The sequence below is a fragment of the Coenobita brevimanus genome, chromosome 35 (genome assembly GCF_032717465.1).
Source record: "Coenobita brevimanus isolate Jiangsu-jjx chromosome 35, ASM3271746v2, whole genome shotgun sequence".
NCBI lineage: Eukaryota > Metazoa > Arthropoda > Malacostraca > Decapoda > Coenobitidae > Coenobita > Coenobita brevimanus.
This window is the reverse complement of record NC_136988.1, coordinates 1,203,616-1,219,701: the sequence shown is the minus strand read 5'-3', so window position 1 is coordinate 1,219,701 and position 16,086 is coordinate 1,203,616.

Below are 16,086 nucleotides of genomic sequence, written 5' to 3'. Positions count from 1 at the left end.
AACCTGGCCTTGATGTTGAGAGCATGACAAATAATTGTCCAGTCCCTAACTTGTCTTTCTTATCCAAGATTATTGAGCGGGCCATACTCGATCAACTCTTAACACTTCTGGAACACAACAGAGTTGTTCCTGTTGTTCAGTCAGCATACAGAAAATATCATGCAGCTGAAATTGCACCAGCAAGGATTCAGAGTGACTTGGTGGCAAACACATGTAGTGGGATGTCCTCTCTCCTAGTTCTGTTGGATCTGTCTGCAGTTTTTGATACAGTAGATCATAAACTATTGTTGGATGATCTGTATTTTTATGACGTTCATAGTGCTGTTTTGCTCCTTAAGTCGTATCTGACTGACATCTCTCAGAGATTGGTGGTTGTTGTAGTAGTTGTTGTTCCCTAGGCAGTCTGGCCGAACAGCCCCGAGTCCCTAAGGAAGGCCACGGCTGAGCCCGGGCTTTCCCACAGCGCTCTCGAGGAGTGTACTGTATGTTGTGTTGTTGGTGCAGGTTATTGTGTGCAATGCAGTCTTCCATAATGTGCTTAAGTATGGGGTGTTGCGTTGCATCCTGGACAGGCATCAGCGATGGAGTCATCCAGCCTCTTCTGATAACTCAAGGGGGCTGGATGATGCCCACATCACAGCCTGGTCAGGTGGACCCTGTCCTCACGAGGGAGATAGGATTCAGAAGGTTGGATATCAGGATGCTGTGCATGCAGCTGTGTGTTGTCTTTGTGACTGAATGGAGTGGCAAGTGATTTGAGTATGGATATGCTTCTGGAAACTGGTCTGAGGTGGGGGCGAGGGGGTAGAGATGACAGTATTTGTGTATGAGATCTTGTGCTGGGTGTTGTTTTGATGTTCCTTGGTGTATGTGGATGTTTTGCCATGTAGTGTAGTGGATGGTGTGGGTTTGTGGAGGCTGCGAAGAGAATTTGGGTGCCTCATGTCTAGATGATCCTTGATTTTGAGGACTCTGGTTTCTTGATGTAAGTGGTCTGTGGGTGTAGTAGCTGTGCAGCCTGTGATTATTTTTAGGGCCTTGTTCTGTATGGTCTGTAGAGTGTTGTAGTGTGTTTTAGTGAAGTTAGAAGCTTAAGCAGGGCGTGCATAATTCATCACTGAATGTATATATTGATGTATACTGTGGTGGTGGTTTCTTTGTTGTGTCCAAATGTTGTATGGGCAAGTGACCTCAAGGCATTGAGTCTTGGTGTTAATTTATTTTTAATGTTTGTGATGCGTTGTTTAAATGACATTGATGTATTGTCTGTTACACCAAGGATTTTGTGGGGGGAGGGGAGTGTTTTTTATGGTGAGGTGTGGGATGTGACTGTGTTCTGCTGTCCAGTTTGTGAGAAGGGTCACTGTAGATTTGGCTGGGGCTATTTTGAGCCTGTTTGTGGTGAACCATTCGTGTAGTGTGTTGAGGTAAGGTTGGAGGATGTGTGCAGCTGTGTTTGCATTTTGGTGTGTACATGTGTTATGTCATCTGCATAAGAAGCTATGTGTATTTGTGGTGTGTGTGGTGTGGGTATGTCGTGCATGTATAGGTTAAAGAGATTAGGGGACAAATATTCCTGGGGGATGCCATTTGTGAAGTTTCTGATGTTCAGTGACTGACTGGCAAATGTTACGTATGCACATCTGCTTGCTAAATAGTTTGCCAGCCATCTTTTTGTGTTATTGTGCATGTTTGTGTTGAATATATTGTTTGTGTGTCGAGTGCTAGTGAATTCCCAATGGAAGAACTGGCGCTTTTAAGAAACAAAAAATCAGATTACCGTATTATTATTATTATTATTATTATTATTAATCATCATCATCATCCAATCCTACATCGCCCCATGAGGAGCGTAGGAGCCCAGGGCTAGGCAAGTTGGTCCTGACATTTAAGATGAGAGTGACCAGCATCATTCATCCCTGAGTGGCATTACGTGAGCAATAAACCCCAACCACCCCTTGGATATAAACCTTCACCGGCTCAATCCGATTGGAACACCGTAATTGCTCACTAAACCACCAGGCACCAAAATTTGGTTATATGGTTACCACCCAGCGTAGTAAATGGTTTCCTGGTGTACAGGAAACCATTCGGCTTGTCACTCAGTGTAGAGTCACCCATAGGCAGAAGGAAGAGGAAAGAATGAAGGAAAGGAAGACAGAAGAGGGAGTGTAAAGTCACCCGTAGGCAGAAGCATGAATTATTATTATTACTATTGAGAGGTTGTTTCCTGGGGTTAAGGTCACCCTGTCATTGGGTATAGCTAGAAGTCTGGTATTAACATAGGTCGTCGGAATCGTGTTATACTATGCATGTTGGAGCCATAGGTTAATGAGAGAGAGGGGGGGACGGTGGTACGGGGGAGGGGGGAGTGTAAGGGACAGAAGGAGGGGGAGATAAGTTGGAGAGGAACAACGGTAGGGGGAGAGGAGAGAGTGGAAGGGAGGAACAGGGAGGGGTAGGGGAGGAGAGAGGGAGGGGGGGATAAGTTGGGGAAGGTATAAGAGCAGGGGAGAGGAGAGGAGAGGGAGAGGAGGGAAGGGCCAGGGGGGGTAGGGGAGGGGGGATAAGTTGGGGGAGGTATAAGAGCAGGGGAGAGGAGAGGAGAGAGAGAGGAGGGAAGGGGCAGAGGGGGGATAGAGGAGGAAAGAGAGTGACAGGGAGGGGTAGGGAAGACTAATTTAGCACCTAGAGTATACTGTATTTTCAAACGGCCTCTCACATCCTAGGTTCTTTTAGGAATATTGTGATCTGAGCAAATCTGTCATCGTAATACATAAACCTTGGCCAGTAAAATATATCTATACATAATGGGAAGGATGTTTAGCCTATGGTATCCTAATTTTTCTGCAGGCAAGATAGGTTATAATTAGACACAACCTAAATATTCCTTAAAAATCGCGGGGCCTCTCCAAAATAAAGTGGTCCTCGGTATGAAGGGGTACAAAAAGACCAGTTCAATCTCTTCACCACAAGCACGATTTTTCTTTTTGTTTTTCTGGATAATTTCGATCTTTTTTGGATCGATATAGCTGTGTATATTTATGTATGTGAAGCTTACGATTTATGTTAGGTGTGTTTGTGTGTAAAATATCGAAATGTTCTGAAAACTAGCTGGAGAGATCGGACAAACGAGAGGGGGAAAGGGGAGGAGGAATGAGGGGGTGTTGGAGGAGAGACGGTTGGAGGGGAGGGAGGATGGATGGTGGATGGAGGAATTGTGCTTTTCAAGGAGAAGGAAGAGATGGAAAGGAAGGAAAGGGAAGGAGGAGAAGGAAAAGAGAGAGAGGTGGAGGAAAGACGGGCTGTGATGGGAGGGAGGTGGTGGAGGGGGGGGGAGAACTAGTGGGGGGATGGAGGAGGGAGGAGTGCGGGGGGTAGGTGGAATGTGCCGACTGCCGGCTTCTGTTGGTCAGTCTGGCTTGAGCAGTGACGTGTGAAGGAGATACGAGTTTGGTAAGACATTTTTTCCCTTTTTCTCCCCATTAATTGCTGTGTTGTTGATGATAGTGATTTTAATTTGAATTGTAATCCCTGCTGAGTATTTTTAAAGCTCACATAGGTATTTGAAATCGAAATAAAAAAACGATAACAGCTGGGTGAGGAGTTTAGGGTGAGTTGTGAGAGTTTAGATTAGTGTGTATGTGTGGATTTTGGGTTGTGTGTGTAGATTTTGGGTTCTGTGTGTAGATTTTGGGGTGTATGTGTGTGGATTTTGGGGTGTATATGTATGGATTTTGGTGTGTGTGTATGTGTGGATTTTGGGGTGTATGTTTGTGTGGATTTTGGGGTGTAGGTGTGTGGATTTTGGTTGTGTGTGTGTGGATTTTGGAGGTATATGGAATTTTGGTTTTCATTCTATAATATTTTGTGGTCATTGTTTCTGGTATTCTTAATGTAATTGCTTATAAGGATTTTCATTTTCAGGGGTGTGTTGGGGGGAGGGCAGGCTGTTAGCGAAGAAAGCGACATGGAGGGAAAGTAATTTGCGGACATTCTGGCGCCGATGCGTTTAGGGCTACCACAACCACCACCACAACCATCACTTTGGAGGGGACATCAAATTGGATACTGATTTTGTGAGTATGCTAAAGCCATTATTATTATTATTATTATTTTTACAACTACTACATCCACCACCACCATCACCTTTGTTGTGTGGTAGCAAGCTGAACTGGGTACTAAAAAGGCTAGTACTCTTAAATGCATTCCAGCTACTTAATCACTTAGATGCCACTCTGTTGAAATAACCATTGCTAGGCTTAGTGGAGTTACTATTAATCAGCTTATATACTTTTCTTTAAATCTTGCCGTGCTTCTAGCTTCTGATAATTGCCAGTGGGTTGTAGAACTTACCTCGAGGAATGTTAATCAGGATGCACTAAAACTTTTACTTAAATATGGTACCTGAGGAAGCTAAAGTTGCAAGAATGTAGCCGACTTTTAAAAACTCACTTATACTGAGTGGAGTTATCAGCATGTGTAGCAGTTAAATTGGCAGCATAAACATATCCCTGAATATGATCGTCACCCCTTCTGCCTGGTTACATGTTTAATTTCCATTTTGTTTTAATAATAAGCTTTGGAGACCTGGAACACATCAAATATTACCAGTACAGTATTACCCTGTCACTAAAGAGAGTATCCCCAGTGCTGGATAAAACCATTGGATGTTAGGAATGAATTACAACGTGACAGGAAGCTCGCAAACACCGGTTCCTTAGCTATTTATTCTAGGGACAGCAGTGTTGACAGTAAAGCCTTGTCTTTTATACAGATTCGTTTTTCCTACATTCCATTGGTACTTTCAACTTCACAAATTATTTTATTTTTACTATTTCCAGGTTTTCATATGTATTTTGATTTTGGAGATACAGCCTTCATTATCCCTTACCACATTTTCCTTAGTGATTTATTGTGCTTATATACTCTTGTCATATGTCCTTCAAACATCAGAGCCATAGGTCCTTCCTGGGTTGTTAAATGCTTGGTGCAGACATGGGGTAATTGTAATCAGTTGTAATCGATTACAGACTTTTGTGTAATCATAAACGATTACTTAGGCATTTTTTTCAAAGTAATTGCAATCCTAATCAATTACTCGTATTGTAATCGTAATCATGGTTACTTTTACAATTACAAATCAAGAATAAAATACTGTTGTTAAGTGACAGTCAAATATAACCATAAAAGTGCATAAGTAATATGAAAACCAAAGTGAATTGTAGGTTATCACTTAGAAGCTTCCATATAATATCCTACCTAAGCTAGAATAATATCACCTGGGAATATCTCGGTTGGTAGAAAAGTTAATGGAATGAAAGGGTCAAGGATAAAGTGAAGAAAAGTGTTGGTGCTTGAATTATTAAAACACGTTTGTACTTGGGTCTGGTTAGTACTTGGATGGGTGACCGCCTGGGAACACCAGATGCTGTTGGCATCCCTACGTGTCATGTGGGGTTGGTGGAGGATTAGTGCCCCTCCCTGTAAAACAATTAACTCTAAGCCCTTGGCCACCCTGTCTGGGATACATGGCGTCTGGCAATGAATGAATGTACCGCAAATTGGCACAAAATGAAGGAAAAACTTACTGGCCATAGCACTGTACAGTATCTTTTTGTTCCAGAGTAAGTCGCCATAGGTTCTGCACAGCTTAACCCTATGTTCTTCCTTACGCAAGCAGTTCTTATGAAAATGATTTGCATGTAAGGTGTATATCCCTAGAAAATATCGGTTTATATTACTGGATGATGATTTTGCTTTTAAAAACTAACCAGCTATTTACTTAATCAAGATCAAGTATAAAAAAAATGTGCTTATATAGTGCATAACAATACATGTAATCATGAGTGTAACCATGATTTCTTATGTAATCGCCCCATGCCTGGCCTGGTGGTAGCAAGAATAAAACCAAAAAATAAATCACTAAGGAAGAGGTGCTAGGGGAGTTGGGGAATTAGAATATCTAAGTGTGAATTAATCCCTATGACTTTCTCTCTGACTGTGACTGTTTTCCTTCTGCATGTGAGTTTTTCCTTCTGGCCGGGACTCTAAATAATTTTCCTTTTACTAGTGACTATGAATAACTGTCTTGCAGTGACTTCCCGTGTGGAGTTGGGGGAGGAATTAATACTTCCCCAGTGTCCCAGCTTGTCATAAGAGGTCACTAAAAGGGTCGTTTTTGTCTAATCTTCCTTCTAACTCTCTTCTCACCTGTCCCACCTCTTATTTCTCCTCTTTACTCTCCCACCTCTTATTTCTCCTCTTTACTCTCCCACCTCTTATTTCTCCTCTTCTCTACCGCCTCACCTCTTGACGTTTCCGTATTTCTTCAGGCCTTTATTTTCCCTCTACTATCAGGTTAGATAATTGATTTTGACGGATAGATTAAGGACCTCTCATTGACACACATTTCTCCCTTCCTCCCTGTGTTTTAACGACAGACCATTTCATCACCAAGCGTCTTCATGGCCAGAGCTGCTTCCATGCCTCTGTTGGTTTGTTTTAGGCCTCGTTTTTCCCCTTGTTTTTTATGGTTTTTTATATATTTTGGCTTTTAATGCTTGTGTTTGGCAGCATATGGCCTCTGCTGTTGTGCTGCCATGTCACATTTTCATTTTGTCACTACTTTCATGCCAGTCTTAGTGTGGTAAAGAGTACATATTATATAGATAGATAAATAGATAGATAGAGAGACAGATAGAAGCAGGAAGTCATGTAGCTAATTTGACTTGGTGGTTCATTATTCCATCCTTCGTACTGCCAGTGACTTTCAAATGCAGTGGCCAGGCATATTTCAGTGATTGGAGCTTGACTTTCTTCAGTTCTTGCTTGGAAAGTTGTATATATTTATTTTTTTAATTGTTTTTGCTTTCACATGTTCTCCAGACTCTAAAAAGCTGTTTCTAGGATTACTTCAATAGATATATAGATAGTTTTAGCACAGTTTTTGTGTGGAAAGATTTATTTATTTATTTTCCAAACTGTTCTCACTTTCTCATGTACTCCTCACTTTAAAAACCTGCCCCAGGGATTACTTCAGTAAATATAGAGAGGTAGTTTAAGCACACAGGGTATGGGGATTATCTTTAGGTGTACGAGCAGTGTTGACGGTTTTTGCCTTCGTTAAAAATTTGGCTGTCATTGTCGTCGTCGTCATCTATGTTGTTTAGTGAATTAAGCTGCCCCCATTGGCTGATTCCAAATCTGAGTGTACTGTATTTACTGCTATTCATTATTTACTATAGATGCCAGGTGGTGTAGTGGTATTGAGGTGGTCCAGACAGATGTGGTTTGGAATATTAGGTGTTTTCACTTGTGGCAAAGCTGACAGGCCTACAAGTGATACACTTTATTTCTCCCAAGGAGCTTAAGTATCTGGTCTTGGAAAGTTATGAGTGATTTTATTAAATAGTCGTAATGGAAATCATGTAATAACTGCATGGGTTTAGGGGAGGCGCGGCGGCCCACTCCAGTACCTTCAGCATGTCTAGTAGTGGACAGGGAAGGTAGTGTCGCTTGGCTCTCTGTGGGGTTTTTTCCTTATCTATTTTGGGGGTACCACACCCAAAATATGGCCCCTTTTTTCTGCCACTGCAGATTCTTCAGAGACTGTGAAGTGAAGGATGTCTTAAGTGTTATTCTTATAAAATTATTAGATTTTACTCTATACCCCTATGGTAAGTTTTGCCATTTTTCGTGTTTTTCAGGAGTAACCCCTGAAGAAGTAGGTGTTCTTTTAATAGAGTTATTTGGGGCTTCAGATTAAAGTAGAAAGGTTAAATTTTGTGTGTATTTCTTCAGCTCCATTAAAGTTTGATTATAAATGTGCTTTTTCATTTTTACAAAAATGGGTTTGTCAGACCCAATGATTGTCGTGAAGCGGTATGTACTGAACCAGTGCTCCAAAGGGTTAATATGCTGACTTGCATCAACTGGCGCATTGTCCAACTAATAGGTGATTTTCAGTTTTGGCAAGGAGGAGGCATTTTAGCAACCTATGAAATACAAAGTTGCTTAGCTTGAAAATTTTGAGTTGCTTTGACATGTCAGCTGTTACGTCAGCTGATTATTTAGCAGTTTTCAATTTTGGCCCCGAGGAGGCATTTTAATATCACATTCTTGGAGATTCAGAGAGAAACTTAAAAATTGTCCACTATAGTTATACCACAGCTCTGTGAAGGTAGTGTGTACGTGTGTAGGTGTGGAATGTAAACTTGTGATTTAGATGATCCAGTTGGCAGGTGTTTGAATACTATTCATTACCTGTGTTTAGGTGCCGGGTGGCCTAGAGGGTTTGGGTGTCGGGTGGTTTTGGTGGATTCAGGTGCCTGGTGACTTTTGGCTTGTGGATGGTGGTTCAGTGGATTTGGGTGGTGGGCCAGTGGGTGTGTGTGTCTGGTGATTTTAGTGGGGTCAGGTGCCTGGTGACTTACAGGGTTGGGTGGTGGATGGTGGTGCAGTGAGTTTGGGTGCCTGGTGATCCTCTGCATGGGTGTCTGGTGCCACAGCAACCACATTTTAGTGTTTGTTTTGGGAGAGTGAGAGACTGACAAGGAGTGTGTGTGTGTGTGATGTGGAGGGTGGGAGAGGCCAGGGATGAGGTGGAGGGATGGAGTGGAGAGGTATATGAGAGAGGGGTGTGTGAGCTGGTAGCAAGGCAATGAAATGGCAGGGGACAGGACGACATGGAGGCGATTTGTTTGTGGCCACCTCTTGCGGGATTAAGGAGTTTAACAATAGATAAGTAGATAGTTTTGGGAGTGGTTCAGTTCCATCAAATAAAAACCAACTAATGTCTTTGTATATTTGCAGGAGGTAAGTGGACTAATAAAAAGATGGTTGAAGATGGTATCAAGATGGCACAATCAAGCCAGCTGTGTCAAGGAAAATGCTGTGTATTCTATGAAGTTTGGTAATGTGTTAAAACTGCATCTCTCTCTTTGCTTTAACTTGGCCAAAAAATGCTATGCTAGTCACGAAGAAGTGCTATGGGAAGGATTTAACTTAGCCTAAAATTACGATAGTTGGATATAAAGTGTAAAATTACCATGCTAGTCACGAAGAAGTGCTGTGGGAAGGGTTTAACTTTGGTCTGAAATTATCATCTTTGAATTTTGTGTTTAGCTATGTTAGATTATTACTGTATTGATGCTAGTCACAAAGAAGTGCTGTGGAAATGATGTAGAGCCATTGTTGCATTTTTTTGGTACTAAGCTGCTAAAGGATGAATCTTGGCCAAGTTAAAGTGAAAGAACTGTAGTTTTGTATACATAGTGTCCTCATTTATGTGCTAGTCACAAAGAAGTGTTGTGGAAAGTTTGTGAAAAAGCTATATAATTGTATATACATTTTTTAAATCCAAGTATGCGTCATCATTTTGTTGGCAGGCTGGTTTGTATGGTAGTCATGAGGTGCTGAATTATTTTGTACGCAGTCTGATCTGAGCATTAACATGGTGGTCTGCTGGCTGAATTTGCTCTTGGTAATCTGTTATCTTTTGGGAGGATAAGATATATAGTTAGTAACCAAGGAGACCCCTGTAGTCCACCATTATCCTTGAGGAGGATAGGGAGAGAATTGATGGATGCTTTGTTAAATGAAATTCTTAATTGAGGGACTAGTTGTTGATAACCCCAGTCTGTCTGGCCAAGCAGACCCATCAACCACAGGCCAGCAACAGCCCCTTCCAGGGGCACCCCATGCAATGAACCCAAATATTCTTGCAGTTAGCAGTGCCCTGCAGTAGCCAGGCGTGGGGAATAATGTGGAGGTTTGGATCCTTGGTGGATGCTGCATTTGCATCTGAACCCACTTAACAGGGGCATCATAGTAGGGTCCACATCACCCCATTATCTGGTTATATGGTTACCACCCAGCATCATAAATGGCTTCCTGGGTTGCAGGAATCATTAGGTTTGGCACCTGGTGTAGAAGCACCTGAAGTGAAAAAAGGAGAAGCAAAAGTGACAGGAAGGAAAGGGAGTATGGAGAGGAGACAGAAACAATAGTTGACGTAAGAAGTAGGCAGTAGTACAGTGCAACCTTGAAACTTTGAACCTTGAAAGGTTGGAAACGGAAGTTCGAATACCACTATTTATGAAATCTTAATTTTTATTTCCTAAAATTAGTTCACAAATTATGCAAACTGTATCATAATAAATTGCCAGCAACACATGTGGTTCTGATGAACTTAATACACAGTGCGAGGTGGTGGACTATGACTGTCTGTAGTTAGACACCATGTTCCCTTAAGGAGTGGCCGTTTGACAGTCAGTTTTACGGGGAGGGGCTCTAACCCTCCGCCAACCACTTGGTGACATGTAGAGAACTCCTGTGAGTTGGTTATATGGTTACTACCCAGCATTGTAAATGGTTTCCTGGCTTACCGGAAACCATGAGGCTTGGCACTCGATGTAAAGCCACCTGAAAAAGAAATTGTAATATAAAATGACGGGAAACATGGGAGAAAGAGAAAGAAAGGATGACACAGTGAAAAATACAAAATTAATAAAGGTGAAGCAGTAGGCAGCACTACATGGAGTGGATGATAGTTGCTGAAAGATTAAATATTAATATACGGTACTGTAGTTCTTTTGCATTAATAAATGACTGGAAAATTATTGTCCCGTACAGGTTGTTGTTGTTAAATATGAATACAGCTGTAAATTGTTTTGGAACATAATGGGCAAACACAAGAGAAAAGTTCAAGAAAAATAATTCATGGTTTGTAGTGAGTATTTTACTGATTGTCATTACCTTCAGTTGAGATAAGAGGTAGTGTGATAAAAATTGGAAAGCTGGATGCCTGAAGCCAGCTAGTCAGGCCATATTACACTGCTCATGTCAGAAGCATGTGTAAACCATGAGAATTGGGAAAGATAGCCAGAGAAAGGGTCTTATCAAAAGTTCAGATTTTTCAAAAGTTTGATTAGTTTGTAAACACAAGGATTTTGAATTAGGTTGCACTGTATATCAATTCAGCGAATGATTGTAACCATCACCTACCACCAGAGGAAGTAGTAACCAGGGAGACATGAAAGCAAGGCTCCTCTCCCTGTAAAGTCTGTTGCTATACCACACTGATATAACTAGCAACCATAACCAAGGAGACTGTGCCACCTCATGAAGGCAACTCTCCATTGCCTAAAGAAATTGCCATTGTTATAGCATGTTTTCAAACCCGACATCCGTATTCCTTTTTGTCTCAGTTGATGGCAGTGTGTAGTCAGACTGGAGGGTTGATATGACAACAAAAGTGATATTCAGGGCTGGTGGTGGTACTGGCAAAGCAGAGGGAGGGTGGCCATGTGAGATATGCCCCAGGGTTGTGGGAAGTAATTGCATCTTGTTCAGTGTTTGTGATGAGTTCATAAGAGATGTAGTGGTACTAGTGGTAGATTGAAAAATGCTGATTTGGTGTGTGCAGTTTGTTGGGGGAGAGCATACAGAGCTTCAGGCATGAAAGGATTGATCTTGGTGGTGAGTGTCGACTGTGTGAAGTTTTGGTATATGGTGGACATGTTAAGTGCTGGAGGTGGGAATGGGGTTAGCTCTGTGGCTTGGGTAAGGAGTGGTTGGAGGAAGTTCAGGAGCTGTTGCCTTTCCTGATAATGAGAGGACCTTTCCTCAGTGCAAGGTGCCAAGGGATCTTTGTATGCGGCATGTGTTAGGAGTGTAATGGTGTATGGTAGTGAGACCTGGACAGAGAGAGTATTCATAGTCATGGACATAGAAATTAATAGATTTGTCTAGTGCATCTTTGAACGACAGGGTTTGGGGGGGGGGGGTGTTAGGATTGTAATTGAAGAGTTTAGAGGAAGGATGGGGTATTGGTGTAGTGATAAGGAGGGGTAAATTGAGATGGGTTGGACATGTAAAGAGGATGGAGGATGACAGGTGTGGAGGGTGAGATGTGTGAATGTTAAGGGTAGAGTTGTGAGAGGCAGACCCAAAAAAAGACCTGGGATGAAGTAATAGTGAGATCCCAGGGATAAGGGACTGAAAAGGGAGACTGCCAGAGATTGAATAGCATGGAGAGTTGCCATTGAGGGACCAAGGCTGATGCATGCAAGCACGTTGGAGCCTTTGTAAGCGATACGAAACTAAACAAGGTAACTAAGGAGAGTAATTCATACCTCATAACTAAGAATCGAACAATGCCTCCCCCTCCTCCCTTTTTTTAATAGATCTATCAGTTGAAAAATGTACCTGTGAAGCTTTGTCAGGGTACAACATTTTCATAACCACTTGTATGGAGGGAATACTGTTAGTTTAGGCCATACCTGTGACTAAATGAGGACATCTGTATATGCATTGCGTGTATTTGTGGATGTGGGAGCATCTCTTGGCCAGTCAGTCATGCCCTTTGATTTTCCAGCAGTTCTTCATTCCTGTAGATCTTAGTGTATTGCGGCCCTCATGATCCCACATCCATTACTTATATATTTATTTGTGCCAACCATAAAATATTTTCTTTATACCAATAAATGATTGTTTTATATAAATGTTTTAATATTTTATCTGATGGAGTGCACTATTTTATTTAAATGTTTTAATATGTTATCTAAAGGAGTATACTTTGTCACCTTTAAGACTTTTGTGATATGAAAAGCCAGTTATTTGACAGGGCAGTAGTAGAATTTTTGGTATTTTGGAGGTACGGTAGTAAATTGTAATTTTTTAAGGTCTCGTCAGTTGTTTAGCCAATGAGTGAAGTATTTTAGCAACTCTTAATCAAAATACTAAACACACAAACCCAAGAACTGCAGCTTGGAAAAAAAAATCCATGTTCCTGGTGCAGACAAAATTTTAAACTTCTCAACATTTTGCTTAGTGACACATAATGATGCAGTGCCAGTTTTTTTTCCTTCTGACCACAACCGTTGCATCTTGATCCCATTTGTCGCTACGTCAATACTGCTTCTCTGCTTGCATCCCTTCACCACTATGACGGGTGCATAGCACCTCTCTAGCAGTAAACTCTCATAACTTTTCTGCCCAGCACTGCAGTGCAAGAGTTAACTGTTACTCCCCAGTCTTTCATATATGCAACAGGGCCAACTCCGGAACTGCCTTCTGATTCATTTATTGCTGCCTATGACCCTCCAGTCTTGTAAATGCTTTGTGTCCACACATTTTGAAAATAACAGATCTTGAATTTGGCTTGGCTTTTTATTTTTTGTTGGAGGGAAAAATCTTTCATAGTGCTTTGTAGCATTTGGTTCCTTCTTCCTTGGGAAAAAATAAATAAATTGTTCTGGGAACAACTTTGCATAAAAATTAGCTGCTATAGTATTCATATGTTATGTTTGACTTAGGCAAAGACCGGTTGCATTTGGTATGAATGGCTGGGTAGGCCAGGATCAGCGTACTGATGTTATATAATTATACTTGCCTACTTACACCAGACCATGAGCGATAAACTTCAGCCCGTCCTGGTTAAGATGCGTGTCTTGCTGTTTATTATATGATCAGGAAATTAATAAGGGGTGTAAACTGTGGGGGCTTTTCATAAGAACATTAGCCAACCATTTTTTCCCCTCAAGGTTTTTTAAGGGAAGAAAGTCTTAAAGGTGAGAAGTGTTACTACTTGGTAATATATAACTTGTGGCCTTATTATCCCTGGAGTGAAGGTGTTTTATTTTTTTGAAGGCTGTTCTGTTAGTTTTATTGTGTTTGCTGTCCACGAGTCTGGTCTGAAATGATTGTTCATTCTGTTGCCTTTTGCTCCCAAAATTAGAATTTGGAGATCGAGGATGAAATAGAGGGATGGAGAGAAGAGAGAGCATTAACTAGGATAGTATATGTGACTGAGGTGGAGGAGGAGACCAAGGGTGAGATGGAGGAATAGAGTAGAGAGGTATAGGAGAGAGGATTGGATTGAGAGAGATTAGGAGAGTATGTGAGTGAGGTGGAGGGGGGGAGGGGGCTGAGGATGAGATAGAGGGATGGAGTGGAGAGGTACCTGAGGTGGGGTGTAAGCTGGGGGAATGGAGAGTAGGAGACTAACAAGGAGAGTAAATGTGATTGAGGTGGAAGGGGGGGGGGGTCAAAGGATAAGATAGAGGGATGGAGTGGAGACGTGTTTGAGAGGGGGGGGTGTCATTTGCGGGGAAGGGGGGGGCAGCAAAATGGCAGGGGACAAGGAGGCAATTTGTACCCTCACAGCATTAAGGAGTTTGGCTATAGGTATAGATAGAGAGCATGTCCACACCTTCACGGGTATAGCAATATGGCCATGAGTTATATATTGTAAGTGATTTAGTTGCCGAGATTATACTCTAAACTTTAACTTGGGCTAAAATTGTAACCTTTCCAGACAGAATTGTGAGTTGTAATAGTCTTAAAACATGATGCTAGTCACAAACATACTAAGAAAAGGATTTAGAGCAATAGCATTGGCTTTTATGCCTCTAGTTACTGTATGTGAACCAGCTGGAAAAGAAAGAAAAAAACTGGGCCAAGTAACAGTAAAAGTGTAAGATTGTTAGGATCAGTGCAGTGTGATTTTGTTGGATATTTAACATGCACCACAACCAGTGCAGGTTGTATTTTTTAACCCCTTCAGTACCGTGGTCTTTTTTCAGTTTATTGTTGCTGCATCCCAGATGATTTTAAGATCTATTCTTGCTGTTGCCACACTATTTTATTCAGCATAGGAACGAGTTCTTGTAACATCCCTACCTTGTCCTGCCCTGCCTTACCCCTTTCCATTATATGGCACCTCATTGCTGTACCCAGCAATGCCCTGTCCTTCCCTTTCAGTATGAAGTCACCCTCTTGCCATGCCCTACTCCATTATGTCACCCCTTTGCTGTTCCCAGCCATGACCCACCAGTATAGAGTCCCCCCAGTGCCATGCCCTCCCCCTCCAGTATGTTGCCTCCTAAGGTTAATAGAATCGTGTGGTGTCAGCAGGAATAAAATGTCCTTGTACTGAAGGTGTTAATTGTCCCCGCTCAGTCCTTTGATATATGCCATATTGACAAATAATCTTACATTGTTACTGAAACTATGGCATGTCAGATGAGTAGGGTGCGTGTTCTTGTGTACGAAAATATTATGTATTGATCTTTAACATGCATTAATCCAAACACAGGCTGCATGGTTGCACAGGGTGTTTATCAATGCATGTTAACACAGCCCTTTTCATCACTTTGTATATATGCCATGTATACTTGTATAGCTCTGCTCATGTTTAGCTGGGCAGAGCAATACAAGACATGGCATATACAAAGTGATGAGCAGGGCACGCTCTTGGAAGCATCTTGGGGAAGGGCGCCGAACCTATCTCGATAAATGGGCCAAGAAAATACTGACTGGCAACCCTCACACCTTGGGGTTGCCAGTCCTTATTTCTCTGGCCCATTTATCGAGATAGGTTTTTTTTCACACTTCCTCACTCTTGTGTATATATATACTGTGGAAATAAAACCAATATATTATTAATGTCTTTACTATATACCTTTTATTTACATATATTTTTTTTTATGTATATTATATTGTGGACTTTAAAAAAATATCAGAATAAGACCAAGACATATATGAATAGTACGATGGAGACATCACTTCGTACTATTCATATATGTCTTGGTATTGTTCTGATATTTTTTCAAAGTCCACATTATGGACACATCACTATATATGTATACTATATAGAGAGAAGCCGATTGTTAACGGACTTTGAAAAATTGTTTACCTTGTGAAAATACCTCAGAACAGATTATACATGACTTATGGACTTAGTCAAATATCAACTTCAGAAAATATGAAAGCAAACTGCATGAATGGCAGAGATGGAAATACAATAAATGAAATATAAAAAAAAAAAAAAAAAATTACATAAATGGCAAGCCAAAGGAAGGAATAAGACAAGAGCAGGGGAAGTACCAGGGCAGAGGAAGGACAGCAGGACATAGAAGGGATGGAAGAGCACGAACAGCACAGCAGGGAGGACAGGGCAGGGCAGGTCAGAGGCAGGAGACAGAAGGACAGTATAAGAGAGGACAGGAACAGCACGACAAGACATAGCAAGGCAGGTAAATGATGGCACAGCAGGACAGGGTTGGAAGAACAGAGGTGGCA